Below are 18315 nucleotides of genomic sequence, written 5' to 3'. Positions count from 1 at the left end.
GATCCAGGTTTCGAGTCCTCTGCGCCTCATTATTCTTTGATTTCCTATACATTTCAGATTTGCTGCAGTGTGTTCATAATACAAAGAAGAAAATAATGCAGTTGGAGAATTCTTTTATCCTCACACCTTATGGCAGTCTCTGTTCAGAAACTCTTACCTTTAACGTCCTCACAGCTTTCCTCAACCTAAATTAAGCCACAGGGACAACACGGCAAGTTCCCTGTGCACACAGATTTCCAGAGAAAGCCAAGGAACCTTTCAGCACGTGCATCACCTGGAGCAGGGAACAGGGAGGGGAAAACACACCAGAAACTCTACAGAATCCACCATTTACCCATCCATGCTCCCTTCATTGAGCTATATACTAAAGCAATACTAAATACTAAAGCAATCATTTCCTCCTGCTTCAGATGATGTAAGGGGTCTTCAGGCTGCTCAAGGCTTTGCCCCATCAGGTCTYGATAACCTCAGGGATGGAGACCACAAAGCTCCCTGGGTTCCTCTCCCAGTGTCCTCACAGGAATCTTTTTTCCTCCTCTTAACATCCTGTCAAAACCTTCCCTGTGACAGTATGTGACCATTATCTCTCCGTCTCCCATTTCAGCAATAAACCTGGCCCTGTGGTCTCRGTAACGTCCCTGCAGGCACCAGGGGCTCCCTTGGCGAGGCTGAGCAGGTCCCGGACCCTCTCCTCACCGAGCTGTGCTCCAGACCCTGGCTCAGGCTCATCTTGTTCCCCTGTTCATCAACATCTTCCGCACACCGCACCCATCCAAAATGGGATGTAATGTTCTAGGTTCAGTCTAACGAAGGGCAAGTAAAGAGGAGCAACAACTCCCCTCAACGGGGGAGTTATTAGGGGGTTAAAATTAAGGTGATGCACAAGTACACAGCAAAAAGGTTATTAAATGAACACGGTGAAGCCGTTTTGCAGGTTTACCTCTTTTTCTAGGGTGTTTTAGCAGATGAGCACCACATGTGACAGTGACAAATGCATTCCAGCTGAGATAAGATATGTGGGTCATGCTGACTTTGCAACATTATAAACCACTGCTGGGGATAACACAGCCTCTCTGTGAGGTAATTTGCCTTATTCGGATGAAAAGATAAATGTGAATTAACAGGGACGAGTCTGCAACATTTGAGCAGTGCTATTGATCTCCTAAAGACCTAGATAAGTCACAGAGAAACCAATGCTTGCCTTGCCTGAAGTAGTGATGGATGGGAGAGCAGATCTAGCAGCTAAGGGGCTATCTCTGTCATGAGAATCATAGCACTAACACTATATATATTTTTAATTATCTTGCAGTACTGGGGAGAGTACTCGTGGTAGCAGGACGCAGAAGTGATCTTTTACTTATGATGTAAACAAAAATAYTATGAGCGAGTAAAACACTCCGTTTTTCAAACGTATTCAACAAAAATACAGTTGTATCTGACAAGAAACCATGGTTTTAATAAATACTTACCTCTAGTATTTTCAGAGAATAAAGAGAATTAATGGAATGTCTCAGTCCAGAAAGGATGTTTGTGGCAAGGACATGAACAGAATTTGTCTTTCAGGGACATGTGTTTTTCTTTGCTTCTGGGCTTCTACCTTTGCCTACCAGTGAAGAGCTAAAGCTGTGAGCTGTGCACCTAAAAATGACATAACTAAAAGATCTCACCACATTTATCTCTGCAGCACTGCAGAATAYGCTTTCTTTTGATAAAATCAGCTCTTACCATCTCCTATTAATACTTATAACATACTTAAAGTTATCAGGCACTCATCTACTATTCCAAGGATTAGAAAGGTTTTAACAATTGAATATAATAATTCCAGAGACCTCAAAAAATTTTATTCCAGTGACACAGATAGCAGCACTTTTGCTGATTGGGCATGAAATAGTTGCTTTTATTTCTAATAAAGAAACAGGAGAACACTGAGTTCCTAGGAATTTTGCAGACAGGATGTTCAAGAATAGAAATTTTAAGGTAGTGCAACTAAACCTGTTCCTGCTTCTGTGCAGGCAGATAGGTTAGTCCCTTCCAGACTTAAGTGTTGACAAGATCATTTTTCATCCATCAGTCTCTTACCTCCTCACAATCCTTGTCATGTCTTTGCTTCCATACTATCAATGCCAGAAAACGTAAGTGATTCTTCAAACAGGCAGACCAAATTCATTTGGACTCTGTAAAACAAAAATGAGGAATCAGGACACAGTTTCTCCACTCACAATATCAAACCTCTTTCCAGCCTAAAACTATCTGTTCAGGATTTGCTTCAAGCCAAGACCTTGGCAGGCTGCTCCTTTCACACCTTCTTTGGGTCTTTCTGAATCTCTGCAGTTTCTCTCCTATTCTTATTACTCCAAGCAAAGCTAAGTTTGTGACTTGAGCATCCCTTCCAAATGACACTTTCTGCCAACACTATTTATGCAGCTTTGCAGTGTTGCAGCCCTATATTTTATATTACTTCTTATTGCTTCCCTATTTTGATCTCCAAAGCAGGTGAATTGCTAGATGCATCGTGAATAGAAGACAGCAAGTACAGCATCAACATGAGCCAGGCTGCACACGACATGCGTGTTCCATTCAGCGCGTGTTCCATTCAGTGAGCTGGGAAATGAGCTTTCCCAGCACACAGGAAGCTCGGAGCTGTCTTGCCAACTGGCTGCCTGGCGAGCAGTTCTGCCAGGGTTACAGAGCAGGGCATCTCTTGTGCATTCRGCACGGCCTTGCTAGCGTTTAGTGATTAAAAAACTATTAGAGAGCCATGTCCACCATGCTCTTTTTAATCAAAAGAGCAAGCACTGGGAAGCAGCCAAGCTGCAACCACCAGGCAAGTCTGCTTTGCCTGCAACCATTTTGGTTTAAAGCAGTTTAATWCAAATGTATTTCTTCTGCATAAAGATTATTGCAAAACACACTGCTATAACAACGTCTTTGGTTTGCACAAGAGCCTTCCTCAGTCAAAAAAATCCCAGTCAAAAGCCCAGTCAAGGGAAGCTGCGCACGCTTCCTGCTCTGCCTGCTCTCCTGTAACCTCCTAGTCCAGGTGTCAGACCATTTTTTAATGTTGTGTGAAATGCAGCACCACGAAATACACTTAACAGAACTCCCTCCCTTCCTGCAAGATACTGACACATACAAAAGCCCCAAGAGTTCAGTTTAAGGTTCATGAATAACTAAAAGCTGAGGAACACCGAAGTGGAGCACAGCGGAGAAGAGACAGATGAAGGATCACATTTGCAAACTTGAGAGTTTAGCAACAGAACTTTTAACAAACTAACCTGCAACTGCAATTTTAAGCTACAAAAATCACTGAGCTAATAGAAAATGCATCTGAAAGGCAATAATAAAAACAAATCAAATAAGCAAACTCATGCATCAATCCCCAAAGGGCTGAGCGCGACGTGAACCTTGTGCTGCCTCGGTCCAGCTCCTGCCTGGGCGCTTCGTCCTGCCGGCCGCCTTGGAAGAGCCCGGGAGCTGCCGCAGACACCGCTTCCATCCCCGCGCTCGGACATCTGGAGGAGGCCCTGGGCCTGTTTAGTGAATTCCCTGGTGTTTTATTCAAAAGCCTGTAGAGAAGAGTACACAACGGTTAATGATACATCTCAATGCTGATAAAACAGCAATTTTAAACTCCCAGACTGGGAGATTGCCCTGGTTACTGCCAGGGCTCCTTGGGACCGGCCCAGTCCATGGTGGGGACCATAAAAAAACCCCAGTCTGCATTCCTTGTACAATAATCAAAACATTGGTGCTTTTTGAAATCAACTATTATACTGAAATTATATTTCTACAATTTAGAAATCAAACCTAATCTAATTTGCTACAGCTGGACACCACCTGCAGAGCACTCTTTAAATACTCTGAACATTACATACTTATCTTTTAAATATTGATAATGCCATTTTTCATTTATGTGACATGACGTCCCACAGGGAATAATTATGCTAATAAACCTTAATGATTCTTGCAAATAAATGATCAAACAAAATTGCTACTGTTGATTTATATTAATGGATGCCTTTAGGAGGAGATTTGTCAGGATGTGCTGCTTCTTGAATCCCAATTCATCTTATTTAGCAGAAGAATGCACATAGTTTGTAAAATAGATCCAATGTTTAAAATATGTGTTCATGGAAATGTTTAAAATATTATGTGTTCGTGGAATTTCTGCAGTTCATAATGTCCAAGTATTATCAATTTGCCTTATGTCAAATCTGCATTAAATGGCTTTGTATACAACTTTATTTAGTCTTTTCTTTTCCTTCTTCTATCCTTGGCAGCTAAGTCCTCCTTTTGAAGATCGTTACCTTAACCTTTCCATTACCCATGTAAGAACTTGTGATCTTTTTGTGTCCTACTGGATGAATACCACTTGTTAAACATTTTTGTTTTCCCAGCAATTAGTCTAGGAACATTCTTGGGGCTTTTACAAGGCCTGAAGTTCAGTGACCTGTGGAATTTTACAGGGTATGTGAAGATAAGCTTGGATAGGTTTTTTACCGCAGCTTTCTAATATACTGAAAATTCCCACCCCTCGCCCACCTATGCTTTTAAAGTTTTAACTAAGTTTAAATTCATGTTGTTTTGAAAAGGTAAGGCCCTTGTCATTAACTAAGAATTATATGTTAGAAACATTTAAACACAAGAATAAAACCCATCAAAATATATTAAAATACCAAACCACACATTTTTGATTAGCTACATCCAAGTGATGTTTCTTGTAAACTGCTTTCTGTAAGTTTTCTGTATTTTCTGTAAGTTTTCTTTCTAGTTATTAATCTTCTCAGAGTAAGTCGCTGCAATAATTAAGATACATAAAGCCAAGAAATAACATATCAAAGTTTTTTTTTTTTTTTTTTTTGAGAGATCTTTCAGGTAATGTTTTTGTTGAAAGAGTAACAAGTTAAGTTTTAATCTCAGTAAAAATGAAAGAATCAACATATTTATAGCATACTTGTGAAAAGGGCAAGAGTTGACTAATTTCTGGGTTCTTTCATAAGCCTACAGTGTCTTCTAACTTGCTGCAGGTAACCCACAGTGTTGTTTAATGACTACTGGGTACGCATTTCTGCCCGTCATTATTTTCGTGTATTACATCTGCTTGTGAAACATGTTAAATCATAAATAAATTGTGAAACATGTCAGTGCTGTGGACTTTTTTTTTTTTTTAGTCACTTGGAGCATGCATTTTGCTCTGGGAGCGAAAGCCACGCAGTGCAAGCACTGATTTGCCCAAGGGTATAACAGCGAAATGGGCTCCTGCACCTATCTGCATCAGACTATCTTGGGACACGATCTCAGTTCAGAGAAGAAACTTCCCCCAAAATAAACCGTAATATTAAACTGTGCATTCTAACAAACATTTGCAACTACTACGCTCACGATTGCAGTGATACATGGTGACCAAGTCCCACGTTTCATTAAAACAAAAATCACCCCAACGCCTTCTTCCCCCCCCCCCCCAAAAAAACCCAAAAACTTTTTTCTCACAATAACATACGATGCCTTTATAGGCACTTTGCATTCACAGACCTGAAAGCAGAGGGCGGCATTAATTATAGCTGTCTGAATTCAGTACCACTTACATCTGCCTGAGGATAACAAAAGAAAGTAGATTAAAAAAATCCACATGGTTTACTTTTAAAAGAAGAGTTTTGAAGCTCAGGTTTAAACGATGCTAACATGCATTCTAAATCTTGGCTTATTTTAATTGTCTGCTGCCCTCTGTCTTCTTCCTTTAACTTTAAAATACCAAAAATACCCTGTTTCCCTGGACTACTTCCAGGAAATGACTCAAGGTCTCTATAACTTCAGTTTCACATTCATGAATCCATCAAGCCTACTGAATATTTATCAGATTTTTAGGGTTTTCTTCTTCTGCTGAAACATTTGCATTTAAATAAATAATAATAAAAGAAAGCTGAAAACAGTCTTCTAGAATTCCCTTTCTTTTGCATTACCTCTTTCAACTTTCGTACCATCATTGGAGCCATTGTCTACCAAATCTTCCCAGCAGACAGAGCGTATGTTACTGCTGTAAAAACGAGAAGCAGTTTGGGAACGATTATGTCATGTGATTACATGAGTTTTTAACATGCATATTGTTATTATACTTGTTGCTTTTTATTACTACTATAAAAAAACTGTAATTTATCATTTGCTCAGTCTTTGATTAAAAGTGACATTGGATTTGCCATTCATTACTTTCTTCGGGGTATTTTATTCAATTTCTTTTATTTTTCCATGAAGACATTATTCCGGAAAATAAGAATTTTGGCATTTTTTTGGTGCCAACACCAATCCTAAGGAGCCTGTGGTGTCAGCTCCACCCTTCCTGGTGCTGAGAGACCCAAGACGTTTCTCTGCAGCACCAGGGGAAGAATTGGAAGCACCGGGGAATGTGATGTCTCACACGTGTAAATGCATATATTACACACAAGATTTCGAGGACAGACTTTCCATTCATAAGTTTTTTTCTTAGTTATTAATACTATTTATTTATTGGGTGTTGCTGCTAACATGGTGAGTTCAGGGCTGTTCAGGGTTGAGGACAGGGCAGCAATGCCTAAAAAATACCCCATCTGGGGGTACAGGATGCAGCAACCTGTAAAAGCAGCAGAAATTCCCCCCCCTCGTGGGAGGTTTGCTGGTCATGACACCGGGTCCACTATTGTAAGCTGCAGCTGCCAAACTGCCGGACAAGAACATTAAACAATTTTCTAATATTGTTGTTTGATGCCAGCCATTGCTGCTGTTTATAGCAAAACCTCCACTGCAAAAGGCTCTCTCAGCTCCCCAGTAGGCACTGTGAGCCAGTCTGGTAGCCTGTGGACTATCACACCACATCCATACTGGTGGTGAGTGCTTAATTTGGAGTTTTCTCTTTATACTTTTACTAGAACTAATCTGTATCATTCTAAACTAACAGCAATTTCATGTGTTGAGGAAAAAGTGTCTTCTCATTCTAAATCCTCTTTAATGATCATGCCTACCCCATTCCACTGAGATTGTTCAGAGGGAAGAGACTCTAATCTATTTAGCTTCCAGGAGTGCTTCTCTCTGACATGTGCTCTCCTAATAGACCATTTATCAGGATGAAGGGCGCTCCCCGGAGACTGCAGACAGCGGGACAGGCCTAGCCTGAGTGACAGTCTGTCCAGGAGAGATTGACTTTAATGAAGCACAGAATAAACAGGAAGATTAAGAGTGCAAAAATCAGTGACAAGTTTTGAGTTCACTTGAGCAGCTTACTGTGCTGCGCAGATCTGTTGTTGAGGTATAAATGCTATGTATTTGTTTGACTGCTAATGATCCCTAAAACACATGGAAAGCCTGCAAACATTGCAAGATAAATCTTTGCCTCTGAGTCCCACCTCTGAAATGCCACACAATCATCACTATGTACTTATTTTAATGCCAGGAATATTCATACAGAATTGGAGGCTGGAATGGACCTCTGGAGGTCCTCTGGTCTGACCCCCTGCTCAAAGCAGGGCCAGCTTCCAGCATGCATTTCATTCATTTTGAATTTTATATTTAGTAATTCCTGATCAGCTGACAACCTTCTGTCATTCTTGAATTAAAATATACGCTTTAGGACAAGCAAAGAAATCAAACATACCTCCTGTTGCAGATGCAAGTATTTATGAGAACACAGAATTCCGGTGGGAAAGATGATTCCTAGGAAGTCAATGGGAGTTTTAGCTGCAGTTCCTAAAACAGAATTAAATCAGTGTTAATCACTTTGGAAGAGTTGTGTCAGACAAATACTTTACCAAAACAAAACTGAACAGAAATTTCCAAATAAAACAACTACAGCAGGAACTTTTGATGTAAAATTGCAGGATTATGTGAAGCTTTTCACATAAGATGGCTAGGTACAGTTAACTTTATAGATGCTATTCTGTCATTTTTTCCTCCATGTAAAACTTGTGCCTTGCCTAAAGTTGGATGTTAAACAAATAACACTAACAGTGTAATCGTAGATGTTTCAGGGTCCCCATCTGCCTGGGATTAATTATACACTGTCAACAGATGATGGCGCCAGAATTCAATCTTAAATCAACTATCTAGTTTATTCAATAACTGGCCTTGCTTTGAGCAAGTACATGCAAACAAATCTACCAAAATTTAGTTACCAAAATGTAAACCACATATTAAAAAAGACATAAATTATCTAAAGCTTTGAATATGCCTTTTAAAATAATCCATCATCTTCACCTTTTCTTTCATGTCTCATGCCTCAACCATTAACCATTGAACAAAAAAATTGCCTTTAAAAGTGTGCACAACAAAATGAGACGTTTTCAGCCAGAAATGTATCTTTGATGGAAGCTATGGATATATATTCATGTTGCCGGAGTTGTCATGCTTTCAGCCATTGCTGATCTTGTGCTACCTACAGAAATGAGGCTTTTCTGAACAGCAAATGAGAACTGCAGGATCGGATCATCAAGAATATGAAGCTCAAGTAGATATTAACGGCAGGCTAGTTGTCCTTCCAAAATGATAAATAATGAGGCTGTTGATTGGAAACGTGCTTTGTAAAAACCACTCCCCACCAATGATGATGAGCTGCTTATTTCATCTCTGTCAAATTCTTTTGTTTAAATATTGTCAGTTTTGACAGCACGTAAAATTGCCTGTTAAATCAACATATACAAACCAATTTATCAGAAAGTCTGTGTTCATGGCTTCTCAACAAAACAATGTACAGATTTAAAATAACAGCAGCAAATATAACTTAAGATTTGGTACCCTGATGAGCAACAGTATTTCTAATGCAGATTATAGCTTAAAGGAGAAAAGAAAAAGGTGTTAAATCATCAGAAATTACAAAAAAATGAACACTTATATGGTTAAACCTCTGTAAGGTCTAAACAATAGCAAGTTTTTAACGGAAACTATGTTGCTTAATCTACAAAGAATGTTTTCCATTTACCATATGTTAGCAGAACTATCATTAAAACTGTAATTTATTATTGGAAAGAGCTTCAAAATATTATGCTGAGGCACCAGAATCATGTCCTGGAACCAGTGGTTGGGTCAGCATTTTGTTCACGGTAATAAGTTCTGATATGCCTCAAGCAAGACAAAGAGGTCCATTAATTTTGAAAGGCCAAACCCCCCAAATACTGTACTTGCTAAAAGTGTAATTAGTAGGTTGAATTCTACAGTTCAGAATAATGCTGGTTGTTACACAATTTTCAGCAGACATTGTTTGGTCAGAGTGCACTAATATTTTCACAATGTATCTAAAAAAAAAATCAGAAACCTTTCCATTCCCCAAGTCTTTTTGGCATCTAACACATTCATGCTGTGATTGTCAAAATATCTGCACTGAAATTTGAAGCCTAATACTGTACCTTCTATGTTTAGAAATCACTGTAAAGCCCATTTATTACTTCCAAGCTCATTTACTGATAGGACTGTCATTTTTTGACAGACAGTAATAAAGGTATTAGTAACTGCTTTACACTGCTTTGTACATCTTATATATTCTTTTCTCATTAAAGAGCATTTTGACACATTTTAACAAGAGAATGTATTTTTTATATGCTTGATGCACAAGTAACATCTTTGTACTAGCCTGATTTTTACTACCCATTAAAAGACAACAAAGATTTTTCTTAGACACTGTACATTCTCTTACTCTTAAGCTATGACACAAAAAGACTTCTTAAGAAGAAAAAAACTAATTAAAGATGCAAATACAATTGATGGTGAGAAAATCCACAGATCTAAAATAAAACTGGGTTCAAAACATACTTTCATTCTTTGCACAAGTATGCTGCAGGATTTTTTTCATAACATATTATCAGTACCCCTCAACAAGAAATCTTTACTTCTGACTGCAATTTATCTACGTGCACTTTGAATATTATACTCTGCTTACATGCTTGGAAAATGCCTCTCAAATTAGAATGCTCAAATGGATATTAGGGAATTGATTTGCTTCTATATCTGCTAAAAATACTATACAGTTTCAGTTTCACCTTGTCATTAAGAGTGAATTTGGAAAGACGATTATCCTCCATAATTTTGCTTTATATCCATTAACATTCTTCTCTCCAGCCTCCCAATATAATTTTTTTTTCTTCTTAAATATAGAAAGTATCAATATAAACCTAGGTTGAGCTTCCACATACAGCTCCTGTAAAAGTAAACCATGACAAGAAGAATTGGAGCAAAGTCTGAAGCTGCACAATTAACATAGTAGGATGCTATTTCTTGTTCCCTAGGTAGATTAAATCCAAAAGGGCCAGGACAGGTTACAATTGATTTTGCTCAGATGGATTCTTGTGTCTGCACTACCCTTTTCCCACAAAATCCCTAGAGCAGCTACCGGAGCTGTATGGAGCACCGATTCCTGCCAACAGCTCCAAGGACCACAACTTCATACAGCCGGGTATGTTATTTATCACTTTATCCCCAAAGCCGCCCTTGACTGCTGAGAAAACAGCCTGCTGCCCTCAACTACAGGCTGTAGGAGCAGATTCGATGCCCAGGCACCAGGCCTCTCCTCCTGCTAGGTGGGCAGCACTGCTAGCACTGGAGGAGGGTTTGTAGAGAGGTAGATAAAACTGATTTGTGTGCATCAAGTTATTCTTTTGCTCTCTGCTTACTGAGGAAGGGAATTAAAATACACGCCAGCCTGATTTCCTACGAAAATTTAATTTGACCAGCAATGCAGCATGTATCTTCTACAGATCAGATGGTTAATGACAACTCAGCTAATCCTATGCTGTTAATTTGAGAGCTGCATCTATCTATCCTGTGATCCCTGTTGGCAACACAGCGCAGTGAAGATGCACCAGCTCGGGTTTAAACACAGAGCGGGATTTTGCCGGGAATGCAGCTGTGGAAGCAGGAAGCTCCCAGGACGCTCTAACTGCTCCCAGCCTGGACGGCCACTCTGTGTCGGCTTTACCCCCACTGCACCTTGGACTCGGCTGCACCAGGGCAGGACTGCAACTGTACCAAGGCAGGCAGGAATCCCAGTCCAACGTGAGGTTCAGTAACACCTTCCCCTCCTGCTAGGCTTATACAGGATGCAGCTCTTGGAGATGAATGAACCTTGAAGCAGTGCCATTAGTCCTGTACAAAATATGGCTAATTCCTCCTTGGAAAACATCAGTAAAGCCCTGGTTCCAGCTAATACAGAAGTCTGAGGAAGGAAGATAGGGGGGGTGATCCTGCATCTGGTAGCAAAACACCCTAAAGCATAAACGCAATGAGTTTCTTCACTTTCTGAATGTTGTTCACTGCTGTGGGGAGAGTGAAGATGACAACAAAAGGACAAGCTTATAGAGGCCCCACCTTACTGGCCACATAATACTAATTTCTTCTATTTTAAAAAAATGCATGAAGACTACAGTAAGGCATTTTATTTTCTTTATTATTATTATTATTAACCTAGCTTCAAATTCAAGAGTGCAATCGCATGCTTTGTTCTTCTGGGATAAATGCGTGTGCACGTACCTGTGTGTTTTAGCAATTTATATAAAAGTTAATCCAGGGGTGCGATGAGAAATGCACATTTAAATGAGCAGAGGGAATAACAAAGAAAACAGATGAGTCCCATTACAGGTGTCTGTGAGGAAGGGAATATGGATGTGAAGCTCCAGTCTGAGAATTTTAACAGCTGTCAACATTAAAATACCCAAATGGGAATTAGAAGAATATAAGTCTTGCAGGTTACTGATGTTCGGCCTCGGCATCCACAGAGGGTTCAAATTAACGGAGCAGGGTTTAAACTCAGACAGTGTGTTAGGGATAATTTTGTGTTCTGGTGAATGTAATCTTCATCATACAAAATGAGCTTGTCTTTTACTAAGAAATAACTTTCTTTTTGGGTAGAAACAGAGTAAAACGTAGAGTTTTTAATTTTCTGAAGGTACAAAACAATATACGCAACCAGAGATCTAAAAGCACACACAGATTTACCATCTTACTCTGTTAAATGCAGTACAAGCCAGATTTACATTAAAAGCTATTTGAAAAGGCTGGTTCTTGACTTTTGTTTGTTTGTTATTTTTTTTACTCACAATTCTAGAAGACTCAGCTAGGTTCAATACTGAAGTAGACAACATCTATATTTTATCATCTCTTTTCTATTCATCATAGAAAATGGGAGTCCCTCTTGAAGACCGTTACTTGTTTATATAAATTGTCCTCACTATTGTGGAATTTTGTGGAATCCTAGTCTTTCCATTAGGAATATCAAAAAGGGACCAGCTGCATTTACAGTAGGATGGGCTTGGAGAGGGTCTCCTTCTTTACACTCTGATCTCTAAAGAGAGAAGAAAGTGAAGAAAACGAGGGTGCAGAGGAGAGCCCGGCACATGCACCATTTCAACTACAAGGCACTCAAGAATGAGGAGAGTAGAATAAGTTAACTCTCTCTTACCTAACAACCCTTCTAAGAAACATACAGAACAATTTGAGGTCTATAAGGTTACGAAATTAAGCAAAATATGTTCTCTAGTAATATAAGAGAACACCAACCATATATGCATATGTTATCTGTCTCAGGCAACCCCTATAATATAAAGGCATTATAGAATACAACAGTAATACATAGCTGCCTTTTCATTGGAGTAAGAGTTGGAACCTCTCACAACTAGGATCACACAACTCCTCTTTACTTTAAGACTAGTCTTAGGGTAAGGCAGGGTCTTTTTTTGTTAAGAATTGTTAAATCCATTCCTGGGCATCACCAGGTATATCAAGATATGAAAACTATTAGAAACCTCACAGGTACGGCGGTCTATTTCAGTCTCGTTCACGGTATATGTGTATACATACATACATATATATATATGTGTATATATATGTGTATATATACACATACATATACATATATACATATATGTATACATATATACATATATACACACACATATATATATGTATGTATACACACACACACACACACACACATCCCTATCCTTGGAACAAACCTTAATCCCAGCACCGTAAATGAGAGCAGTTCCTAGATTTTAAGATTTGGGGATGCTTGAATAGGAGTTTACTTCAACATTTGCATCCTTATTTACACTGGATTTCTAGAACTTCTACAAATGCTGGATAGAAACTCTACGTCTGAACTATTTGCACCTCTCTCTGCATTTTACTGTTAACAGAAAAGTAGGTAAAAAGTTTTTCTTTCTAGTCACTTGCAGAACTTGATTATGATATTCGCTCTTCTACCCAGGTAATACTCATCAGTAAAACAATTAAAGATCCCCAGAAATATGTCTATTAGAATACTAAATTCACATCTTAATTTATACTTACTTTTTTTCTTAAATGAAAACTGCCAGAAATAAAAATGTCATAATATTAAAAAAATAAGCAAAAATAACTAGGCTGTTTTCAATCATTTATCATTTTACATATACACAGAAGTATTTAGGTTAAGACAGTGGGTATTTATGCTACAGTAGCTAAATTGCACATCCAATTTGCGTAGTTCCACGAACACAATCACATATTTAAAAAACAAAATACCAGTATCATAAAACTGTATTTAAAGTTCAATCTTTAACAATAAAGTTATGATCATTTAAAAAATAATAGAACTTTATAGAGAATAACATGTCCTCTCAATTATCAGTCATTTAAGTGAGCAAGAAAGGACTGGGTGTGAGACCTACAAAAATTTATCATATTCACTGAATAGCCAGTGATAAGCAGAATCTCTTGTAATAGGAAATATCAACTAAATGCTTTCATCAGACACCCACTTTACACCTTTTGTTAGCATTGCTTGTGATTTAGAAATCAATTTGTAGCAGCTCAGCAAGGACAATCTCTTTTCCTGGAGACTGCTTCCTCCTGCTACGAATTCTAAACTACAATTAAAATGTTTTTTGCTTTTATAATCCCAAAGCTAACGATAATCCAACACAATGGCATTTATCTATCAGGAGACAAACTGAAACCATACCTCTAGGGATCGTTAACCCTTGCTTGTAAATTCAACCTTTAAAATATTTTATTGCAGGCTAAAGATGGGGAAAAAAGAGGCAGCAGCTGGATTCTACTGAAGATCTAAAATAAATAAACGACTGCTTTGATTTTGTCAACGAGTCCAGCCTGTGCAGTGGCTGGTGCTCAGGGAGCATATCCTCCCCTCTCAAACCCACCTGAAGGTTATGTGAAACCTGGCCACATCCTGGGGCCCTGGCTCAGCAGCTGCCACGGGAAAGGTGCCCGAGTAGAGGCTGCAGGGCATGGTTCACAGGATGCACTTCCCAGAAAGCTGCTAGCAAAATGAGGCAGTTACCAACATACTTGAGAGAAAAAGGGACATGACTGTAATTAAAGAATAAGCGTGCATTAGAGGCTTTTAAGATTTAATTTGGGTACCAAATTACATCTTAGTTCTCTTTCCTTAAACAATTAAAAAAAAGAAGCTTCTGACCCCAAATAAGCTCTTTTAAAATTCAGCACAGCAGCTATTAGTCAGTCTTTATATCGTACTATCGCCCTGAAAGAGAATCCAACTATGTCTTGCACCTGTCCTATAATCCCAGCCCCAAAGAGTTTGCAGTTCATATGTTATATTTATATATAATTATAGTGCAAGTATAAACCCCAAACCCTCTTACAAGTGGCAAAGTTCTCAAAAATCCAGATAATTACAACCCTAGCTCATCCTGATTTGGGAGACTATTTTTAGAACAGTATTGGCTGATGTGCTCTGAGCTTTTTTATATTTGCATTAAGTCCTCTGTGATTCCTCTTCTGAAATGTGTGCATATGCCGAGTCCATGTGAGACGCTACCACTGGCGCTTGTCATAAGAATTAAATCCCTCTCAAGCTTGTTTACAGCTCAGCACTTGTCATACTGCTCCCCTGAGCTTCATGGCTGGTTGGGTTTTTTCCTCTCTCTCTGGCTCTATGAAAGATTTAATTTCTTTTTTGTTTATGTGTGTACTTACACTTGCAGGTGCAGAAAAGAAAAAAATTGCTGTACCCAGATGTTTTGAAGCTGCAGTAGCATACACACAGCTCAGATTAAGGAGGAAAGAATGCATCAGATAAAACTGACCTTTTTGTATAGCATTCTTCGGAATAGTTAATAAACCTATTGCATTTCATGGACAATAAGACTCTTGAAATCATTGTTAGGAAAACTGGAATGTTGAGATTTATCTTTTTTTCTTTCTTTCTTTTTTTTTTTTAAAGACTTTTAAAAGTCTGAAGGTGGTTCCATTACTTATGTTTTAAATTTTACTAAGAATCTTGTTACCATGACTCAATCATGAATACAACTACTGCATACCAAGATGCCTTGGTTTATTCCTGAGTTAGCTGAACCTCAGAGAGCTAATCTAGATTTTCATCTAATAGTTTAAGTAGTATATTGTATTTTTAGAAGAAATAATAACAAAAATACCACCTTTCTCTTTCAGTAGTAATAGAAGAAAGGACTGATTCTGGTGCATGTAAAGCTCTATTTCTCATATTTCAGATCGTGCCTAGTTGAATATATCTCCATTTCACAGCCACAACTGGTTAACCTTGCAATTCATTTATCTCACGATGCACTCTAACAGTCCATAAAAGACTGCAAAGGTTAATCAGCTATGGTTTCATAGGCAACTACTCTATCTATCCATCTACACACACAGTAATGGCTTATCTGCCTCACCTTACCAGCATGTGCAGAGAAAGGCAGGCTTAGTGCAGTCAGAACAATAGTTACTTATTTCTTTTTTCAAGCTTAGCACACGAGTTAGGAAACTTTCCTTAGGCATATTCCTCAAATTAATCAGCACAGTTAAGCACAAAATATAATATATAGCTATATAATAATATAGCTCTTTCCTTAGTTTTCTGTTATTAACTTTTGCCTTTTAATTTTCCCAGCTGTGCACACCCTCTAATGCAGAACTATTGTGAATCTAGCTTGTTGAATCTAGTTTTCTTTTAGCTGTTTCCTGTATCAATAATTTTCTCTTGAGCTTCCACTGGGCACCGTAGGGAACAAACTGACAGTAGCCCTGCAACATGACCTCTGTGGTCATGCTTGTTCTTTCTATTCGTATTAAAAAGTCACTGTGAGGAAGATAGATGACATGTACATACATATATATATGTATCCATAAAAATAGATTGATATGTACTCTTTCAAAATCCAAAGACAGCTCTGTGTGTAGTTATATATATATGAAATATTCTATATATATATACACACTCACCTTATACTCACTGATTTTCTATCTCAGTATTACTAACGTGACTGTGCACAACTATATACAGTCAAAACGAGGGCCAAGCTGCAATGATACCCTTGTGTAAAAGATACAGGACAGAAAGTCCTTTGCTATGCTGAAAGAAGAACATTAGGATAGTTAAACCAAAACAGTTGTTTACAGCATGTTCAAAATACGTGGTATGGCACAAGTACCAAGATAGTACTGACCTACCCCCAGTGATTAAATATGATCTGTGGCAAGCATAAAAGTTTCCACTTTGTACATATTCTTTTTCAGCAGATGAGCAAGAAACACAAGTTGATAATACGGGTGTAGTGCACGAAGCACATTTCACCTTCCAGGGACAGATATGGCAGTGAAATATATCTAGCTCGATGGGTAAGAATTATTACCTGAGTTTCAACTGTGGGAGCCTTGGACATTATTGATCTTTACCCAATTGGTGCAGAAGACACTCAAGAAGCCACAAAATTAGAGTGAAGTCAAATCTCTTTGTGTTGTGATGTCAATAACAGACAGTTTGGGCACACAGCAGCACAAAATCTAATGCTTCTTGATAGAGACTTCTACTCCCATTAATGAAAAGACTAAAACGAGAAGCATTTTGCCTGTATGTGCTTTATATTCCACTCACAGTAATATCCCTACTTGCTGCTGCTTCTTATCGATCTTTCATTGCAGTGAGGCGTCTTGACAATCTAATGACATTTTCAGTTTGCTGCTGTGTATTTTCCATGGAGATACTGTTCAGCAGCTACCAGCCTTAATATCACCTATAACAAACACAACATAGGAGTTAGAGAGAGACAAAAATTCAGTGCCATCATTCTATTCTCTCTCCCTTATTTCTTACATGAGGTTGAAAGGTCACATACACAATGAAAGGAGAGGGAAGTAAAAAATGTGTGTTTGATTCGTACAGAAAAAGCAGTAAATTAAAAAGAACTCTGCAAACAAATCAAGTAAAGAACACACTAATATACACTACATTTGACATTGGAAGACAAGAGATCACAGATTCATAGAATCATTACGGTTGCAAAGGACCTTGAAGATCAAGCCCAACCATAAACCTATCACCACTGTGCCTGCTAAGCCATGTCCCAAAATGGTCCTTTCCACACACTTCCTAAACACTATCAAGGACGACTCCACCACTTCCCTGAGCAATTTTTTTTTTCTTCTCTCTCTCTCTCTCTCTCTCTCTCTCTCCCTCCCTCCCTCCCCTCAAACTACTTGTATTCAGGTTCCAGGCTATTTTAGTCTGTTAATGCATGTTTAGAGTTGTAATAGTGCCAATTCCAAACTATTTTTATGGCACAGGAGATTAAAGTATGATGAATTTTAGGTATAGCAGGATTAATTGTTCTAATATAAGACAGCTCCAAAATTTGTTTTATGTTCTATTATACAACGGGCATATAAGAAAATGCATCATTAAAGTAGCAAGAACAAAAAAGTTTTAATGCCCAAACCTGAATTTTTCCTTTTTCCTCCTCAGAAACATGCAGGTCATTATATACATAGGGGCTGTTTTATGGTCAAGTAGGGCTATAGTGAACTGGCTAGTGCAGGGGCTGTGCAATGTCACCCATTCAGCTGCTTTCCCACAGGATTTCTGGCAGTTGTCTTTTAGCAATGAGACTTATTGCCATCATTGAAACATTACCTCAGTCATAATGAAGCAGATTTAAACAAACAACTCCACAGATAACTGTTTGGTTGAACAAAATGTATTAAGGCCTTTCTCAACACCGCTGTTTGTTAAAATAGGAATAAATACAAGAATAAAACAGCCTCACTCTGAAGAGGGCTGCAATTTCACAGAAAGGCCTTGCAAGTAATGCCRGTACTGCTTACAGCCCCACACAGAAAGATAACTGTGAATGCAGGAAAGGATTTCATGCTTACCCCCCCAGTTAATGCGATGCAGGGAATGAAGTCCTCATTCATCTTTCTGTTCATGAGACCAACATACTCTTGACATTAACTACATCCCATGAGATCTTATCAAATGGTAGCCACTGACCAGAAGAAGCTGTAGAGCACAAAAAAAGGAGAATATTAGATATACAAGCGTTCGTA

General features: G+C 38.5%; 2 long non-coding RNA genes across 2 annotated transcripts; both read right to left on the bottom strand.

Moving 5' to 3' along the window:
* Positions 1 to 34: 34 nt before the first annotated feature.
* LOC112952793 lies at positions 35 to 2125 on the bottom strand. The gene is made up of 2 exons (XR_003250466.1): positions 2080 to 2125; positions 35 to 274 (listed from the first exon to the last, which is right to left on the bottom strand). It is a non-coding gene; the product is annotated as an uncharacterized LOC112952793 (long non-coding RNA).
* A 3843-nt stretch (positions 2126 to 5968) lies between these two features.
* LOC112952855 lies at positions 5969 to 18245 on the bottom strand. The gene is made up of 4 exons (XR_003250482.1): positions 18142 to 18245; positions 16865 to 17003; positions 7622 to 7713; positions 5969 to 6034 (listed from the first exon to the last, which is right to left on the bottom strand). It is a non-coding gene; the product is annotated as an uncharacterized LOC112952855 (long non-coding RNA).
* Positions 18246 to 18315: the final 70 nt, after the last annotated feature.

The sequence above is a fragment of the Nothoprocta perdicaria genome, unplaced genomic scaffold, assembly GCF_003342845.1.
Source record: "Nothoprocta perdicaria isolate Ctin4 unplaced genomic scaffold, notPer1 scaffold_41, whole genome shotgun sequence".
Lineage (NCBI taxonomy): Eukaryota > Metazoa > Chordata > Aves > Tinamiformes > Tinamidae > Nothoprocta > Nothoprocta perdicaria.
This window is presented reverse-complemented; position numbering and strand designations above follow the sequence as displayed.